The sequence below is a fragment of the Sylvia atricapilla genome, chromosome 10 (assembly GCF_009819655.1).
Source record: "Sylvia atricapilla isolate bSylAtr1 chromosome 10, bSylAtr1.pri, whole genome shotgun sequence".
Classification (NCBI taxonomy): domain Eukaryota; kingdom Metazoa; phylum Chordata; class Aves; order Passeriformes; family Sylviidae; genus Sylvia; species Sylvia atricapilla.
The window spans coordinates 21,162,733-21,182,906 of NC_089149.1; the positions used below are offsets into that span (position 1 = coordinate 21,162,733).

The 20,174-nt window shown below is 42.7% G+C and overlaps 1 protein-coding gene across 4 annotated transcripts in view; it reads left to right on the forward strand.

Annotated features, from left to right (window-relative positions):
• The first annotated feature begins 9,493 nt into the window (after positions 1–9,493).
• Positions 9,494–20,174, forward strand: part of ACSL3 (acyl-CoA synthetase long chain family member 3) — a 51,781-nt gene continuing 41,100 nt past the window's right edge. For 3 of the 4 annotated variants that reach the window (XR_010744384.1, XM_066326251.1, XM_066326253.1), the window contains exon 1: positions 9,546–9,631. The gene's annotated coding sequence lies outside the window, so the exon portion shown is untranslated. Of the gene's footprint in view, positions 9,632–20,174 lie in introns of all 4 variants that reach the window. The other variant, XM_066326252.1, reaches the window with a different exon arrangement.

Genomic DNA, 20,174 nt, shown 5'->3' on the forward strand with positions numbered 1-20,174 from the left:
AGCCAATCTCCTATATATAGCCATAGCATATATGTATTTCCTAAACCAAGAACTGGCTTCTGTAGGCAATAAGTGCCTCTTGAAAGCCCCACGTCAAGCCTCAATCTAAAAAAAAAACCCAAAAACCCCACTACTTGCACTGCAGAAAAATTTAAAAAATGTTAGTAAGAAATCTAAAATGCATCCTTCTGGATTAGAATACTGTCATGATTTCAGACTTTGTTTATAGAAACACCAATATCTTATTTGCTGGGATTTTTTAAGGTGAAGATTAGTTTTTCTTTTGTACTTGTCTCTGCCAAGTGAAACATAGGAAAACTGTGAGTTTCCCCAAGACTCACTGTGAGGGCTAGAAGAACTTTGGGAGTGGTGTTTTTAGAAGGCTGGGAGATCATTTGATTCCTTAGAATTGAGAGTGGCTGTTTAGTATTCCTCTAGGCAGAAGACATTACTAAATATAATATCAAACTATTAAATAAGGATGAATGGGGTGTAGATCTGCTCCACACTGCATGATTGTGTTTGCAGAATAGTACCAATGAATTTCTAAGATCAAACTGCAAGCTGGATTTTTTCTCACTTAAAAAATATCTGCTCTTTTTGTGGTGTAGGGACTGTGATGTTGATTGTTACCTCCAGTGCTGGGTATGGAGGACAGGATGGAAGGAGTAATAAAGAATTATAAAAGGCTTCATGAATTAGCGTTGCAAGCTGTTAAGTACAGAAATAATGATGAAACAGTTAAATATCTTTTTTCCAGTGTTGTCCCTTGAGATAGTCAGAGGAAACTTAACATTGCTATAAAATCTGATATCCCTTGCTCAATTCAAATAAGGAAGTAGTAAGGAGAGTTGAAAGCATTTTAAAGTAAGTTTCTTAATAAATAGCAGTTAATGGTTTGTACCATGTTTGGTTTGCCTCAGATAGAACAAAGCAAATAACACCTAATGGCAGTTCTTCTGGCTGATCCTATCCTGAAGGTACCCAGATTTCTCACATTGATTTGTTATTCCACAATATACTTTCAGCAGCAACATTCATTATTCACCACTACCTTTATATCACAGTAATTACAGTGTCAGCTGAGTAGTCTATTTGTCTATTGCAGACTTAATATCTTGAAAAAATCGTGCTCTAATATATTCTAAGAATACTGGACAATAAACCTGCCCTATAGTTTGCAGACATTTCCAACACATCCACATACTACAAAACTATTGCTTTATTCTTGAAACATAAGAGATGAAATAGAATTTTAAGTGTATAATGACTCAGTATTTATCAGGGCTGCGCTTTTACATCCATACATCTTTGCAAGTAATTAACACGACTTTTATCTAGGTCTCCATAAAACATCATTCAGTTCTGCTTGTTTACATAAGAAGCAATTATTGCCAAACCCTCCCCTGGTGAACAGCAATACCTTACTTCAAGCAGAAACAATGCTATTGCTGTGTTAACATCCCATTCTGGAAGAAAAGGGAGCTGACTCAGTGCATGCAGTCGAGCCCTCAGAGCTGTCTTCCAGGAGCAAAACAGGTTGTGTGAGATTATGACCTTGGTGAGCTGTGCTAATGGCTGTGATTTAGGATTCCAGGTATTTTGTCTCAAGTAGAGAATTAGATGAGACAAAATGCCTTTAAAACCACCCAAACTGCACTAAGCAAAGTGCAGATACAATTTTAAAAATGTACAGTGAGTAACTGGGTGATCTCCAGCTAAAGTATCCTCAGTTTTTTTTCCCAAGATGGTATGTGTGGGATCTTACCGTACTAAAGCCTCAGAATGTGTGTTTGCAGGAGGTCCCTTGAATATCTGTGCTGTGGTGGTGCTGGCTGACAGCACAGGAGCACAATGCTCCCAGTCCACACCCACTATGGAGCTACTGGCCCAGTAATTTACCTGGCTGGCAAAGACCAGCCCCAAGTGTATTTTGTGAGTGATTTGTGGTATGTGATGATAAATTCATGTTCATTGTCTTCCTGCCAAAGGTAACAGCTATTTAGATGTTAGAACTTCTTGGTGTGGGCTGTCTCCATGAAGGTCCAGCATCAGTATTCAGGAGCAAATGCTGCTCCAGCTGGACCACCATTCCGAATAAAAGACTTCTTTGAATGGTGGTGTATTCCTGTGAATGTAGCAGGGGTTTGGTCTCCTGTGTGAAACATTTAGGAGATATCCCTTAAAAAACATTCACAGAACATACATAACATTTGTTGTTTCCAATTTTTACACATTTGCATATGTTCTACTTTCATTTCTTGGAAATGCTCATGTCTTTGACATATCAGAGGCATGAAGAGGTACAGAATGCAGTGTCTTGAGGAACACACATATGTTCCATTAGCTGAGAAGTGAACGTTTTTGCAGTGATGCAGATGATGGTCTGTGTGTTGTTAAGCAAGCGTGGTTGTAGTCTTCTTCATGCTTAAACTGTCGCCTTTAATCTTAATCCTTTTAATCCTTAGACCTTTCCTGTGTCAGGTGAGGATGAATGCTCCATGTGCTCCCAGCTATCACTGCCCTAGTTTCCCTAAACCCAGACCACCCTACATCTGAACTCAGTGTTGTATCACTTTAATCACCAAAGAGATCACACTGTCTTCACTTAACTTATGCCTTCATAGATTTGCTGCAGAATAATGCCAGGGTGCAGGAGGATTCTAAAATCATATTTTCATTATTGCATCTTCAGCTCTGAAATCCTGAATGAGACCTTACTCCTGAATCTTCCTGCCTTTATCCTATGCATATTCTCTTTTGATTTCCTGTGTCTTTTCTGACTGTTCTTGTTCTTGTTCTGCAAGTTCTCAGTTCTATATGTTTCTAATGCTTTCTAACATATTTTTACTATATTTTCATGGTATAGAATGGAATTTTAGTGTATGTAAGTATATTAGTATTTAATTTAGATTTTTTTAAAAATGTATGATCTCTTTCTCTAGTACTGCAGTGGGATAGCCTTAAAATATATTGAATTTTGCAAGTACTATTATCGAATTACTGAATATGGCAATTATTTTGTTTAACATACAATTATTTTCTTAAGCATATATAATCTATCTGGTAGAGAAGTTCTGTTTCACAGTCTGTTGTTTCTGGTATCAGATTTTGAATCACTAAGGAATTGCTATGAAGCAAAGGAGTATGTCCATCAGCCAAAACTTAAATGAGCCTTATTTTATGATTACTGAGGAGTGATTTGGAGAGTGAGGGCTCCCTTAAGCAGCAGGTTGTGTGGACTGTCTGGTGCAATCAGTAAGAAACACTGTAAATGTAAAATTGAGCAGATCTGACATTCAGCTCAGCATTTCCCAGAAGAACCCACGGACATGTAAGCCCCTGAATAATCCCTGTTTTTACACATGTACAAATGTCATAAGTGCGGCTTTAAGGAAATAGTTCACCTTTTTCTCCACTCTGCCTGGCATGTGTCTGCCACTCCACTCCTGCACAGGGTCTCCAAAGCTGCAGGGTCTCCAAAGTGCTCTGCAGAAGGGTGATGGGCAAATGGCACTACACACATCCAGCCCCTAAGCATTGCCTTGCAGGGGCTGAGCAGGAGACAGCCTGGCACTGATCAGCTCAGCCTGCCAAATCAGACACCCTTGCTACAGCCCTGATTTTTTGAACAATTTCCTAGTTCAGCTTACTGAAAATACGATGGCTTTGGCTTCCTTTCCATATCTCTGCCAGAAGAAAGATGTTCCCTCCTTTATAAAACACACTGAAAGCCATTCTTTTGAAGTTTGACACTTTTACATTGCTGTACTGCACTACAAAGGAAATCAAAGTGTGTTTAATGAACTTAAGTTTTGCTGACTAAATTTCACGTGACTGATTTTTTTATCCCAAAGTGAAATCAGATGCAACTATTAGGATGCAAGCAACTCCAAAAATCAGTTTTATGTATGATTCATAATGCAGTTTGAATAGTCATTCCCTGAGTGTACTGACTAACAGCACCTTGGAGTCTGTGAGTCACAAAACATTAACACTTGGTTTTTATACAACAGACTTGGAACTTATTGCAATATCTTTCTTTTTAAAGTGCATACTCTAGTTTTGGCTTTTACACACCCCAGCTGCGAGGGGAAGTTCCACCATGAATGGTTTGCACAGAAGACAGGATAAATGGAGGATATTCTCCCAGAAGGTGTCTTGGCTACATTTGGGCACCCACCTAAGCCATGGCATTCCCAAGCTGCCAAAAATGTGGTAGTTTACCTCAATTTTCTCAAATAACTCCAAACATCCCACCTGCACAAGGATCCAAATTTAAGCTTCTGTTTTGGAAACCCTTGGCCACATTTGTTTTCTGGTTGAAACCTTAGACAGCAAAGTAGTTTTGTTTTATGAAAACATTGTACAGTAGTTGACTAAACAAAGCCCATTGAATAAAAGCAAACTATTGGAAGCCTTTGTAGCCTTCACCTGGTAGACCAGGAAAGCTCTTGGATTGTTTTGGCCACTCACTGTCATGTTACAGAGTTTATAATGTGCCATCTCTATCTGTAGCAGTACTTGTTTACCGTGTTTATTTATTCAGAATCGCAGAAGAAAGCAGATCTGTCCTGAGAAGGGTTTTTTCTCCATCCTTCTCAAATACCAGGTGCAGACAGGGTAATCCAGACAAATCTGGTGAGTCTTACTAGGTGGTCTAAAAAGCAAAAGGGCTCTGTGCCATTCAAGCTCCTTGAATGAAGAAACTCTTAACACGTGTGCTGCACCAAGGTGGGAGGGGTGGTGGTGGACTGGGCTGCAGCATGTCCAGTGCATCCATGCCCACAGAGCAACACCTGGGCACACAGCAACTTGTGGGGGAGCCCAGTCTGGGCACCTGCTGTGGTACAGTGTGGAAGGCTCAGACATGGGCTTAGACTTGGGCTTGGACATTTTTATGGTCTATTTGATGATTAAATTGTATTGTGAGGTTGTCAGGATACCATTGTCTTTGGAGCCCATAGGGAGGAATGTTTTTCTGCAGGCTTGAGACACCATTTGATGATTTGATTCCTCTTGGCTGCCTTTGACACCTCAGCTCCACTGTAACGTTTCACTGGCCTAGAAAACGACAGGCAGCTTTTGAGCAAGCAAGTTCAGGAGCAGAAATAAATGCTATTTTTAATCCTTCCCCTGATTTTCCGTGGGTGACGCAGTTTCTCATGCCATGGCAGTTCCAGGGTGCGGCTGTGTTGCCGAGTGTGCCTTGCAGCTCGTTTTACAGAATTAACCCTTTTACATGCTTTCCCCTAATTAGAAATTTCAGCTTTGCAGGGTTGTCCTACTATTAATACCTGAATGACACTCTGATTTATCACAGTGGGTTGGCAACAGAGCTGTAGGATGAGAAAATACAAGCTAGGAATTTAAAGAAGTACTTTAAGTATTAAGAAAGCCGAGCCTGTGTCAAGTGGTGATAAATTTTCCACTATACCCTTGATCACCTTATTATTAATGTCATCAATCTCTTTGTGAAAAATGGCTCTGGGCATGCCCATATGACCAAATGTTCTACTAAATAATTAATCACTGGGGCATGTTGCCAGAGTTTGCTGCTTTCCAATTTAATCTTAGCAACTTACTCATTTTGTTTCTTTATTCGGAAACAAAAAGCTTCACTGATAAAAATGAGTCAAATGTACTGATATGTACGTGAGGACTATTTAGCATTGAAACCTCATGTTGCTTAGTCTAGAAATGTTTTTGCATCTTTTAAAGCAACACCCCAAAACTAACAGCTGTGAGAATGATCACTTCAGAAACACAAGCTGTTCCTGCTGCCAGAACCTGCATCCCAGCTGGCTCTCCTTGCCCCTTCAGTAGTAGCTCAGCCCTCTCTATGCTTAAAAGGGCATTCAAAATGCCACACTAACAGGATATCTTTAGATATAAATTATTACAACATCAGTTTGACTGTTTAATTAAAAATGATGATGAATATGAATCCCTTTGTTAAACAAGGTACTGTTTGTACCTAAAGCAAAATAAGTTCTAAGCAAACTGTTTAAAAATGTTATCTTTAGTTAAAATTAATTTAATTTAGCCTAACACTGTATTAACTTGTAGCATTCAATTATTTAATGAGTGATGATGACAGTTTTGTAATTTTAGAGTCATTCATTTTTCACAGGTTTGAAGGCATACACTGAAATATATTCTGTTGAGACCATGGGTTTTGTCCCACTCAAGCCCTTTTTAATGGTTTCTGTTATTTCACATAAGAAGTCAGTTTGATTTTCATTTAAACATACATACTGTCCTGTACTCCTTAATTTTGCATCCCTCCAAGGATTTCTAGTTAAAAGCTCCCACATCTGTTATATCTGTGACACTGCTGGGTTTTCCACCTCTAGCTTCTTCCCAAGAATCAGTGGGCAGCAGCCTGTTCATGAAAGATTAATGCCAACCTTCCACACTGATTTACCCATTCATAGACTCTCCTCTTTCAGTGTGGCTCGTGGTTTTGTTTTCATTAATTCCCCCTGGATATTAACTAGAACTGGCCAAATATAACATTGGCTTGCTATTCTTTTTCCTGATGAGTCAGTTGACTGTACTTCCAAATCAGTATTTTCATAAGATCACTTGCAATCTTCCCTGCAATTTACTGCTTGCTATTCACTGCTTGCTATTCATTCTCTGTTGTTGAACAAAACATATGGCAGTGTTTTTGCCCATGGACTGCATGCCTGAAACTTTTTAAAAGGGAAAATGAGAATAGTTAATGAGTTGCTCCTTCTGGAAATCAAAAAGAACCAAGCCAAACAAGAATTTGTGAATACATGAATGTGGTTAGGAACAGCCATGTGTGTTTTCCCAGATACTCCTTCCCTGCCTGAATGCTCTGGGTGACACAACTACTTCTTTCTTGCCTTTAATTGTGCTGTTCTGCCTTTTTAATGAAAATATAAATAAGCTATTTGAATTTCCTATCATTATGCATAACTTGTGTAGGAAAGGCCACTGTCCCCTGCAGTCACTAGTGTAGTGCCTTGTGCAAGTTAAATTTCCAGTTATAAACATATGTTATCCCTCATTTCATTGGTGACTCTTACGTGTATTATCTATCCCCACATTCTTTAGTTTCCCCATGTAATACTCAGCATAAACTCGTGCAAGGAAAGTGCTAAAATAACACGACACCAGCATCTTCCAAAGCCCTGCTCTGTAAAATCTACATTTAAGCAAAATGTGTGGTAATATCTCTGGTGTCATGAAAAGCTTTACTTGTGCTGTATGTAAACACTGGGGATCTATGAAGAAGCTCATGAAAATACTGCATACATGTAGAAATCTTTACATCAGCATGTTGTTGTTTGTGTATATATGTATAATCTCTTAAGCCTTAGGTGTCTGTAAAGTTGAAGTTGCTTTATCACTGTAGGTTGCAGATGATGCTTCTCTTCTGATGCTGAGCTGAATTAGGAGCCATCGACCTTCTCATTTACCCTGAGGACTGTTAGGGATACAGCCAATAGCTAAGTCTCTTTGGAATAAATATAGCCAGTTACACAGCGTTTGGATTTCAAATGACTGAAAAGTTCAGGCAAACTTAAATTGATGCACCCTGTAAAAAAGGTGAGGCTGAAGTACAAAGTTTGCAACTAATCTGTATTTGAAGTTAAAAGTTTCTTTGAAATCTCCTTCTCATAAAACTTGATAGTATCAGATCTAGCAGTTTAATAAGGATAACATTGAATTTCAAGTTACAGATTCTCAAAGTAAGGCTTTTGCCAAGGTGTTTTATGGCTAATTTGCTGGTGATAACCCATAAATAAATAAGAGTAGAGGGTTCAACATGAGATCTGATGCTGAGCAGATGAGTTCTGTGCTGTCCAGTGCTTTATCTGTCATTTTCCTTTACATCAAATCGCTTTTGTAGTTTTAGCCCGAACTTTTTTTGCCTTGAAGGAAATATGAAAGATGGTGTAACACAAATCTAGGACTTTTCCTGTGCTAATGTTCACAACGTTTTTATTAACTTTACTCGGTCTCTATCAACATTAGTAAATTTTCTGGCAGACAGTGCCTGAATTCCCTTCTGTTGCACAACTGTCTGCATTTTCCATCTTTGAAAACTGAGTTTCTTGTCCTTCCACGTCTGCTTAGCCTTTTTCACTTTTTTCCCAGTGAGTGTGCAACTACTTTAAGTATGTCTCCACACTCCTACGCATGAGTCAGGTAGCATCCCTTTTGCTGAAGCAGCTCATGACCTTTATAGCTCAGGTAACTCCTGTGGATAATGTTTTTCTGCATCTAGAACAGTCAGCACCCATCTCCTGTGTTCCAGTTGCAAGCGTGTTTTCCAGTAACTGTATTAGAGGTATATATTCTGCTAATCTGCTTTTGGCAAGGGTGAACATATTCTCTGCCACTCAAGTAACTCTGCAGATGACTGGGGATGCAAAGAGTGCTCCTGCCTCTGAAGCGTGGTGTCTGTGAGGGGGAGGAGGAAGGGCGGCAGGTGGGGCACAGCCACGGGCGGTGGCACAGTCTATAAACGGCTCAGAGTAACTCACGGCTGATGGGCTGTAGGTACAGCAGTGTCCGGGCTCACTGTGCCCTCAGCTCTGCACTCCTGCTCTCCCCTTGCCTTGTGCTGTGCCCTCAGATCCCTTGGCTGCTGTGCCAGGGGCTTGACCTGATCCAACGGAGCCAAACAAACCTACCCTTGTGACAATGGTGGCTGTCACCACCGCAGACGCCACCTCGGCACCGGCAGTAACTAAAGCTTTCCCCTGGGCTTTGAAACCTTCTTCCCGTTTGTTGTTTTTATTTCACTTCTCTTTGGCAGCTGCTCGTTTGTTTCGTTTCAGTATCGTATCACACCGGTTAAATGGAAACCTTTTAATTCTGAATGAACGTTTTCAGGGCCTGGATGAGTCAATATTGACAAAAGATCCTCAGGAATTGTTAGAGGAACTCAGTCTCGAGCAGCACTGACCCAAAGCTCTGGTCAGTGAAATGAGCGATCTGTGTTAGCCCTGCCAGCAGAGATGCAGCCCGGGAACCCCTGCAGCAGCTCCCGCTAACCCTCAGACCCGGCCAAGCCCGAACGGCGGCCTGAGGCCCTGCAGCGGCCCCGGCTCTTACAGCGGCCCGCGCGGGCGGCTCCGGGGCACGTTCATCCCGCTGCGGCGGCCACTCGCTCTGACCGGGAGAGTTGGCAGAAAGCATTCTTTAACGCGCACCGCCCGCGCGGCACCGGGGCCGCGGGAACGCCCGCGGGCCAATGCCGTGCGCGGCGGGCCCGGGGCCATTCAGACGCTCCGCGATGTTGGCACGGGCGGGCGGGCGGCCGGGGCAGCGCCAAGCGCTGAGGCGCCGGGGCCGCGCGGCAGGCCCGGGGCGCGGAACGACGCGCTGCTAACGCGGCCCCGCCCCTCGGCGCCGATTGGCCCGCGGCTCCGGCCCCGCCCCCCGGCGCCGGTGACCTGTAGTAACCCCGTTCCGCGGGAGCCCGGCCCCGCGCGCCACCCGGCGCGGGCCAACCAGGAGGCGCCGTGGCGCATACGGAATGAGCGCGCGCGGCGGCGGCGGGCGGCCCGGCCGCGGGTGAGCGCGGGCGCGCACTCGGGCGGTGCGCGGGGCGGGCGGTGCGCGGGGCGGCGTCCCCGGGCCGGGGCCGGTGAGTGCGGGGCCGCGGGCCGGAGCGGGCCGCGGGGCCCTGTGCCGCCAGGAGCGCGCCCGACCGACCGTGCGGTGCTGCGGGGCCCCGCGGGCCTCCCTCCGCCTCCGCGGGGGCGAGTGCGGCGGCCATCCGGGCCGCGGGGGTGCTGAAGCGGTCCGGCGGGGCTGGCGGCTGCGCGCCGGCGCCGCGCCCGCGGGAGCGGCGGTCCGGATAATTAGCGAGATAATAGTCGGTAACAGGCGCGTTTTCTGTTTCTGCTCCGCTTTGTGTTGGGGCTCCGGCGGCCGAGCGGGTGGCGGGAGCGCGGCGGGAGGCAGGTGCCCGCTGTGGCGGGGCTGTGACACGCCGTGTGCCGCCGCGTCCCCGCTGCGGGCTCCGGGACCCGCCGCGGCTCCGCGGTCTCGGCGTGCGGCTCGTGGTCGGTGTGCGCGGGGGATGCGAAAGCGGCAGGGCCGGAGGAGGAGCGGGCCAGGATTTCCAGTCTCGTTTCAGGATTGCTGATCTGTTTTCCCGGGCGTTGATGCAGGATTTAATGCTGAGGTGCGTTCCCTTCGGGGAGTCGCCCGAGAGGATAGCGCTGGAACACCTTTCACTCGTAGGGAGAGCAGCAAGCCTTAAAATACTACTACAGATAGTTCCGTGAATAGCATGAAGTTCAGTGTTTGGGACTCATACAGAATCTCTGGAAATGAAAAAACACTAACCTCCAGAAAAGTTAGGGCGGTAGCAGAATAAAAATATTTGTAAGGTAGTTTATGACCGCTGCATTTTTTTTAACCTTGCTGAAGAAACAATCCCCCCACCAACATTAAATTATTATGTGCAACAGCTGGTGTGCTACCTTCTACAGCAAGTATTACATTTTGTTTAGGAGTATCAGGTTCTAGCACTCTTTTTGGCCTGTGAAATGGGTTTGATAACGCCAGATGTGAAATTCTTGTATTTGAGTAGCCTCAGGTTTTAGATATTGTTATCAGTACAGCACTGATGAAAAAGAGTAATACTAATGGTAAAAGATTTTGGTTACTTTAGACAGTCTGTTAAGGGTAAGGGCAGTCATTTCTACTCAAAATACAAAAATTTTGAGTTCACGTGATATTTATTTGGAGGGTTTTTTTTTTTTGTTTGTTTTGTTATTGCTTCTGTCTTGTTGTTTTAAGCATCATGTAAAGAAAAACCATAAAATGAAACCAAAAGCCTTGAGGTGTTTTTAGACTGGTTACATTCTGATCTTGATACAATTTTTCTCCAGAGTGGATTGCCATTTCATTGTGCAAAGCTTCACTGTGGCTTATTACTTCCATATTTTAGACCTCCGTCTAAAAAACAGAAGCACGAAATAATAGATGTGTTGTCAGGTCTTAACTGTATCATAAGAGGAAGGTAATCATCTGAGTGCATTCATAAGACTTTTTATTCTTCTTATCCTATTTGTTCTGTATGCTTTGAAAAGTTGAGGAAAGACATTTTTAATCTTGGTGATTCCTCCTTGACCTGTAGATTTATGCCTCAGGAATGGCTGAAACTAAGCATTGTGACTTACAGACCGATTTTTCTTTGTAGCTGTTCAGCATGTTTGTTACTGTTGGTCCCTAGAAACGGGAGGTAGGTTCACGTTTAACATTTGTATATTCAGTGTTGATGGCTGGCTGACAAACTTGAGTCAGTCTGATGGAGCTGCTGATCTGTATGGTGAAAAATCTTGAAACTCACGATGAAGTCAGTCTGTGGTATGGATCTGGTCCCTCTTGGCTGGCAGGAAAGCAGGCTGCTTCCTCATGGGTACTCAGTCCTTTGGAGGTGTGCACTTACTGACTTAATTCTACAGTAGTCTCCGTGACCTGCAGGAGGCTGGCACTTGGTTCTGAATGTTTGTGCTATCTTCAAGTGCCCTATTCCACTCAAGTAAGGCTGAAGGTAATAAATTTCAGCCTTAGTTTTATTCTTTATATTTCACCGAACTGGGATGTTCTGAGAGAGCTCTGGCTTATAGCTGTGGACAAGGGGCAGACTCTCCATACCTGTGCACCTGAGTGCTGTGGGGCTTTGGCAAAAGCCCTAGTAATGGCCTAAAAAGAGGTGTGAGGACTGTGGTATGGAGAATCTGGTTCCACTTTACAAAAGTGTTTATGGGTGGTTCCCATCTTCCCTGCTCCACCTCTCTTGCTTGGAGGATCCTGAGTATGTAAGAATACTGAGTAGGGCCTGTTGGGCTGACAGTGCTGATGGAAGTAACTTCTTATTTATGACACTTCCAAAACCATAAGGCCTGTAAGAAATAACTTTTCAAATCGCAAGATGTGGTTTAACTGGAATCCTCAGAAAATCAGAGCAGTATTTATTGGAAAACTGTTAATCTCTGAAGGTCTAGGGGAATTGTCTTCATGTTTGACTTAAAGCATGGTGTGCATTTGCTGAACTGGTGAGCATTTAAGCCATTGATTTCCCCAGCCCTCATTCAGTGCTGATTGTAGGGCTTTTATTCTTCTTTTCTGTAGACCAGTGAATGGTTTGAGCCATTGAGTCATACTAAAGACCCAATTTTTTTCAATGGATTGTCAAGACTTCTGGAACAAACATTGCACATGGCTCAGGACAAAATTCAAAAGAACTGTAGATAAAGCATTCTTGTTAAAGGAGATCCAGCTATGGAGTAAATTTCCAGAAAGTAGCAGGAGGACCTGAGTCCTGAATTGTTTAGCAGTCTATGTTTTGTTTTAAAATACTTGTTCCAGTGGAAGAGTAACTTAACTTGTCTTGACAGCCAACTGCTATTAACTGCCATGGTGGCAAATCCAAAAAATGCAGTCTGATGCTGCAGTGTTACTGGACCTTAAAAACTACGTTCAGGTGCCCTGAATTTCACTGAAGCCCCTTTTCTCAGTCAGTGGAGAATTCTAGGTGGTTCTGGAAAGCAATTCAGAGAATTTACATAAGACACTGAGTGGGGAGCTGCCTGAAAGCCAGCTAATAAGAAATAGGAGGCAGAAGGATTTATGTAGAATTTAGGCCATCTGAATATGGCCCTAAGAGGCGACTTAGTACTACTAAGTAAGGTGTATTAACACTAAGAAGACTTGGCTTCAATTTCTATCCGTTTCATCTGCTGCCGATTACTAAGCAAATTTACCATTTAAGCAGCTCCTTAAGGAGTGGGGGCTTCCTGGCTCTCTCCCTGTCAGGAGTGACCCCCTGCACCAGGACAGCCTGTTCTGGGGGGCAGCTCAGCTAAGAAGGCTCTGGGGGGTCAAAGTGGCCAGTGAGCTGCCTCATAATAACAGGAGCACAGCCAGTAGGTCAGGTGAGGCAATTATCCCATTCCATTTGGCACTCGTTAGACCGCATCCAGAATGCAGCATCCAGTTGTGTTCCCCTCCCTGGGACAAAGGAAATGTCAGTAGACCGGAGTGAGTTCAGTGGACAGCTGCCAAGATTGGCCTGAGTTGTGAGCTTTTGCTTTGTGAGGAGAAGTAGAGAGACTGGACCTGTTATTGAGGCTGGAGAAGAAAAGGCTTGGGGGGCGCTTCAGCACCTGTGCGAAGGTCTTCAAGAGAGTGAAGCCGAGTTCCTCACAGTGGTGTGTGGGAGGAAGACAAGAGACAGCAGGTGTGAGTTGAAGTCACTGAGGTCTGTTCATAAGGTATTTTCCACCCTGAGGTGTGTGAAGCGGTGGGACTTGGTAGTCCACAGAGCTTGTGTAGACTCCTTCTGTGGAAGTTTTCAAAATCCAACTGGATAAAGCCCTGGGAAAGCAGGTGTGATTTCACAGCTGACTCTGCTTTGAGCTTGAGGTTGAACCAGAGTACCCCTGATACCCTTTTCCACCTGAATTATGACATGGCTCTATCTAGTTTCTGTCAGAGCAGTTGCAGTGGAAGGTTGTGAGCCAGCTTATTTAGGGCTGTGTGTGGTCTGGCAATGCAGGTTTACACATCAGACTTGGAGCAGTATAGCAAGCACTCAAGCCAGTCCTAGGCAGCTCTCAAACGCCAGGACTTTATTTGTTTAATTATGCAGTTAAGGGTTGGAAGAACCTGCTCTTCATCCTGAGGGGCTGGTCTACATCAGGGCTTGCCATGTAGTAAAGCCTGAAGGGCTCTCAAAAGATTCCGTATTCAGCTGCAAGATACAGTTTGGGATCCAGTGATTTTGAGTCTGTTGAAGGCAATCGTGTGGACAAGCCCCTATCCTAAACACACCTCCCAGATGGCTATTCCAAAATACAGGGTGGCCAGGGGGAAGTGCAGCTCTGAAGGAAACTCAAATCTTATTCTGTATTACCTTCTGAATCAGAAGGCAAAGAGAAAAGTTGTTCACAATTCAAAATGGTTTGAATCAACTCTTTTCAAAACTTGCAAGAGTCATTTACTGATCCTTGGGAAAGGAATCCTCACCCACGTGTCCTGTCCTTCCTTAAGCGAGTCTGCTGCTCATGGGAAGTCAAGGTGCTGGCTTAAGGTGTCTGTAACCCCAGAGGAGGAGATGGCAATTTGTTACTACCTGTGCATTGGGAAGTCATCTTTCCCTCAGTGTCCATGAGCCTTGTTAATTACAGAAATGTGCTAGTTAATTACGATATCTGAAATGGGACAAGCTGGCTTCTCAGTCCAATGAGTTTCCTGAAAAGCAGGGAAGATAAGATTATTGAAGTTACTGGCTTACGGATTTTCACTGTTGATAGTGAAAACAGCAAGAACAAACTGCAAACCTTCTCTTCTCCCATTGCATTATAAAAGTGGAAATCTAGTGCTTTGCCTTTTTGGAGCTGTTTAAATATCCTTACCTTGAATGCTTGTATCTGTTAGATGAAACCAGTATGACACCCAGAAGGGGAAAATAATGAAGATTAGAAATGACATACTGAAGCTGAAGCAGCAGAATGGCACTAGTACAGTACTGCCAGGTTCAGTTCCTGCTCCATTTGCTGTGTTGCATTCCTGTCTGTAGAACACTCCTGAGATAAGTTCATAAGGATACTGGAAACTGAAAACTCTGTAAAAACACTTTTTCTGCATCTTTAGAGGCAAGACTTCTGCCTTTACCTCACTGCTCTCCAGGACAGGGTATGGAACATGCCTCATTTTGTTTAGGTTGGCTGCTCAGACGTGAGAAATCTGCGGGAAGGTTTTACATGGGTGCTGTGCTGCTTGAGCAATTAGTACAGTGTCATATTATCAATGTGCATGACATTTTAAGGTCTATCGGATCAGATATGTATTTTATATATATATATATTGGAAAAATTTTTACAAACCAAAGTTTTAAGAAAGTATGAGAAGATAGTCTGTGAAACAACAGAGTGTGGTCTGCAGTCATTTCACCAAACCATTATTAAAATCAATGTTTATGAGCTCATTCTGTGAGAACCTATGAAAAACTGGCAAGTGGAGTATCTGCGGTTAGCTTTTAGAATTTAGATGAGTTGGTAATTTGTGTTTGGTAGAGTTCTCTACAGTTGGTTTTAAGTATATGGGTATGGAAAAAGGCAGAAAGAAACACAAGAAGCAGGAGGTGATGGTTTGCAGGAGGATTTAAGTGGCAATGTAGAGAAACATCTGCTTTTTTGTGTCTGCAGATTCTGTCAGGATTTTTGTTTGCAGGTGCTGAAGAGAAGTGAAGGCAGCAGGCAGACAGGGACAGCTGTCCCAGGAGTGCTCAGGCAGGGAGCTTGGTGATCTGTGTGGCAAACTGGGTTTGGTCTATTCCAGCAGCAACTCCACAAATGACTTGTAAAGAAAGCCCTGATAACACAACTTACCGGGCATTTACATCTGCACTTTAATTGTTGTGATGAAGTATTGCTGCACTGTATTGTTCTAGAGAAACTGCAAAGAGAGAAATTATTTTCCTAATGGGTAATTTTCAGATGCATGGAAGACATTTTCCAATTCTTCAGCGCTGAAAACTGTAGATTTCATTTTTTCACCTTTCTTGAGGGGGAAGATGCTTATGGAGACTCTTACCTGTACTTCTTACAATGTGTACAAAAGGCTTAACCTGGTAACATCCAGTATTTTCAAGAACAAGGTACAAATCCACTTCCCAGCAGTTGTAGCAGGGCTGTGCACTAATGTGTGAATGTCCAGGTCACCAAGCCAAGGCTTATGTTGGAAGGTGGGGTGAGGGTTTTTAATCAGGAAAGTTAAGTAAAACAGACAATCAAAAAAACTAAATCTGTAATTTACTAATAAAGTCAGTTATAGTTAAGAAAGAAACCAGTCTTCTGCCCAAATCCTGTGTTACATAGTCACAACTGCAGTTGTGGCCAGGTCCAGCTTGTGAAAGGACCAACACCTCTGCTACCCTGACTAGTTTTTTTTGTGCATCTGTAAATGTGTATGCATCTAAGATAACATTCTAAGAGTACGGTGGTTTAATCTGCATATATTTTAATTACATCATTGGCTTAATATTTCATGATTCTTAAGGGGATTTTTTTTTTTAAAGCAAGATATGTTTCCCTTAGTGTTTGAAATGTTAGCATCTCAGAAAACAGTTAAAATATTTATATTCTTCTTCTAGAAATATTTAATAGTCTATTTGAGACTTCCAATTTTTCAAATTGTATTAATCTAATGCTGACATCTGTAAAAAGACAAAATAATTTTGCCTGAGAATATTCACGAAATTTCTGCAAATGCTATTGATACTGTGACACCTTTCTTTTTAAAAAAGGTCAGTGTTCTTGAAACTTAGCAGTGGAGGCTCTACACAGCCACGTACCTCAATTTTGGTCATGTTTACATAATCAGATTCTAAGGGTGTGTTTGATTTCCCTGAAGAGAAAAACAGGATTCTCTTCTACCAAAACCTCCCTCTACCTACGCAATATTTGTGTACTGATTCTGAACTACAGACTTGAGTGATCTCCTGGGAGGATGTAGTTACTTCCTCACTTTCATCCCATTCTGAACAGATCTGTGGGCACTAGATATTGTCCTCTGATTGTCACCATCTGTGTTTGTGAGTTTGATTTTTGAGGGTGACACATAAGGACCTGGAGCTGAGAACTGCACTTGTGTAATGCTTCTTCTCAGAGCATAAAATGGCTTCTAATTTAATGAGACCTTGTTCCGTGTTTGCTTCGAGTTATGCAATTGTTGAGTGTGTTCATGACTGATCCTGCCTTGCTTTGCTTACAAAAGGAAGAGTGTTAAAAAGAGAGAAAAGGATATTTGTTCCAGTGTGATGGAGGAGACAGGTTGTCCTGATATTCTGTTACTTCTAAAGCTAGAAAATAGAATGATGATTCAAATGAGCAGAGTAGATTTCTTTATGCCATGTTTAAATAAATTGTAGTGCTGGATTTTGAACAAAAGAGTAATTTTTCCCCAAGCAGAACAGAGAAAACCTAGATCAAGTAGCTCTTTAAGAGTACACTGAATTTGAAGTATTTTTTTTTCCTTGGCTGTTTCTTTCCTTTGTAATACCGTATTCCCCACTGTCCCTAGAACTTCAGAGCAGCCAAGAGAAATAAAAACCATACAAAGCAGTTTGCAGAGAAACAGCCTACTTGTCTTTCTGTAGCTCAGCCTTTTATGTAACTTCCCATCAGTCACTCCACAACTTGTTGAGTGCAAAGTGTTCTGTCTGTCCATAAATACATGGAGGAGTGAGGCCGAACCATTAGCAGCCCAAATCTTCTCTGGTAGTCTTCCCCAGATTTCATCAAGTGCTTGATTGCTCAAGGTTTTGCCATGGTTTCCAGATTTTCCAGTTCCTTTTGGCAGTTTGGTATTTATGGTGTTATGGTTGTATCCATAGGAAATATTTGTGGAAGTCCCATTTCTCCTGATTGTGTGTGCGGCATTTCTGGTGTCTTATAAATTGATTGAGTTGGTATTTTTTGAAATCTGGAGTTAAGTAAGTGAAGTAATTTTTTAGCATTAGGTCCTAAAAAAATACGAGGAGGGAGGCAGTTTCTGACCAGGACAATTGCATAGTTGTATTTGGAAATATACAACCAAATCTTAAGCAAAGTATTTCTGTTAAACCAGCTTAAGAGTCAAAGTCATCTGTAAACTTGTGTGTTTAGGATGTGGGGTTTCACAGACACCACAGTAAGCAATCTAAGAAACAGATGACTCTGGTTTTGAGAACTTTACCTCTGCCAAAAGTGAAAATGTTACCAAAAGTGAAAATTACGTATTCCCAGAACTTAGAGCAAATTTCATTTCTCTCTTTGGATTTGTGCTCAGGGAAAGCTCCACAGCTTTTCTGCATTTGTATTGCTGCTGGAGTGAAGCACTGCTTTTGAGATGTCTTGCTTAGTCCTTACAGAGGGGTTCACTCTACAAACTCTGAAACTCCCAGTGAGTCTTGTGCAAGTCTTGGCTTGAGGCATGACTTGCTAGGGCTGTGATTTTTGTGAATTGCATTCCTGTTGTTTTTCTGATGTGTGGCTTGAGGAGAATCTCTTCACCGAGAGTGAATGTTGGATAACATAATCTGAACTGTGCACGTGGCTTGGGAGCAAGAGTCTTTCCTCAGTGAGGGAGTGATCTTTCCTGAAGGACTTGTGACTTCCATTGCTGGCCAGAGGAGAGGGATTGTTCCTATTCTGGGGTTTGAGGCACTACAGTGGAAAGTGTGGGATGTGAGAAAAGTAGATATTCTTGTGAGAACTTCTTTATTACATTTATTTTGGTAGTAAATCACTGTAGATGACTGGATACAATGATGGTGTTTAAGAAAAAAACACCAAACCAAACCTAGCAAAACCCCAGGTAATTGGAACCTGAGAATGTATTTATCCTTCAAAAAGGAAAGTGTATTGAAAATGTCACCAGCTTAACCTTTCAAACTAAATGGTGGAACATCCCACTTTATCACTTTGATAGCTTAGATCATGCTGTGGATATCCTTCTTGCTTCCAAATGTATTGTAAAATTTCTCTTATATGTAATGTTCATCTGGCTGATATTTTTTTCGTGAGAAATTTGCCTAAAGAACTGGAATTTTCACACTTTTTCTTGTAAAGTCTATGTCTTCATTTTCTCTCAGATTTGTTTTGTTACCTGAGTATTTATCTGCTCCTCATTTTTCAGGAGGTTCTGGTGTAAGGTTGTCAGGTCCCTCAAGATTTGAACTGAACTGTGCAGCTGCTTTGGTGTTAATCAGTAGCTATAGGTGGGCACTTATGATTAAGCAATTGCATTGTGAAGCCTGTTAGAGACTTGCAGGCTTGCCTAATCTTCTGTTTTAAGGGAAGGGGAACACAATCCCAAGTTGAAAGAGCTGTCTGGGCAAGAGCCACCAGGAGTGAAGTCAGCAAGAGTGAGCAGTAACTGGGGAAAGGTGATTCTGGCAGGGGGTTCACGGCCACCAACCCACTGACCACCTACTGAAAACAGACCCCTGACTGCAGTGCCCAGGGGAGCTGTGCATGAGGACTAGTTAGCAGGAGTAGTGAGGGAGATAACTAGTGAATAGGGGCTTGAGTACTAGTTAGTGAAAAAGCCATGTCATTTGTAACCAAGGAACACTGATACCCTTGGTAAAATGTGTAACTAATGTAGAGTTTTGCTGACTTGGTGGGGTTACACCTAGATCCCTACTTTGTGCAGACTAGAACAAAGAAATAAAATATCTCAGTGTGTGAATTGACACTACATACCAGGTAATGAGCCAGCATCAGAGTCAACAGTTATCTCTAACAAAATCCCATCAAATAGAGGAGAAATGTTAGAGAAAGAAGGCAAAGACAACATAAATATACAGGCTTAACAGGTTTGGCACCTGGCTGCCTGATATTTTTGGAAAAATGAATATAATATAATGGGTAATAATTTTTGCTGTGGCACTACATAAACTCAAATTCATCTAAGAGTAAATAAGAACAATTTTCTCCGTGCATGGCTTCTGCTGGAGAAAAAAATACCAAAGCACCTTTACAGTTAAAAATGTGTGGGATTGTTTTGTTGGATTTTTTTTTTTTGTTCTGATCTAAAGAAACATGACGAGGATACAGTACAAACCACACTGAATATATGGCAGCAGACCATCTATTTTTGTTCTCTTTTCTAAGAAACAAACAAGGCAGAATTATTCACGCCTTAGCACTTCAGATTTCCCAGGAATTGGAGAGCTGGTCTTGGGCTGTGTTTTGCAGTAGAAAACAGCCCATGAAACCGTTCTGGTGAGTCCCTTGGATTGGGATGGAAAGCAGAGTCTGCCTCCCAGTGGAAGTACTGAGGGCAGTTGATTTAAACGAGCAGAAAATGATTGTAGGGATTTGGGGTGGCAGTGATAACTCGGCTCTTACACCACTTCTTCAGGAGGCAAAGGTTACTGGTGAAGCTTCTGGCTTATTTTTATGCAGACTTCTTTCATACTGTATGTGCCATGATGTTAATGTTCTTGTTTAAGTAGTCTTCCGTGTTTAATTTGTATCTGTGGTTTAAAAATCTAGCAGTACGCTGGGGAAATTGGTGGTTTCATCTCTCTCTAGCAGTGAATTGGCAGATACCAAAGTTCCTCTGAGGCTCCCTCCGGCAGCAAGGTGCTTTACCCATTAGTTTCTTTTTTTCTCTGTCACAAA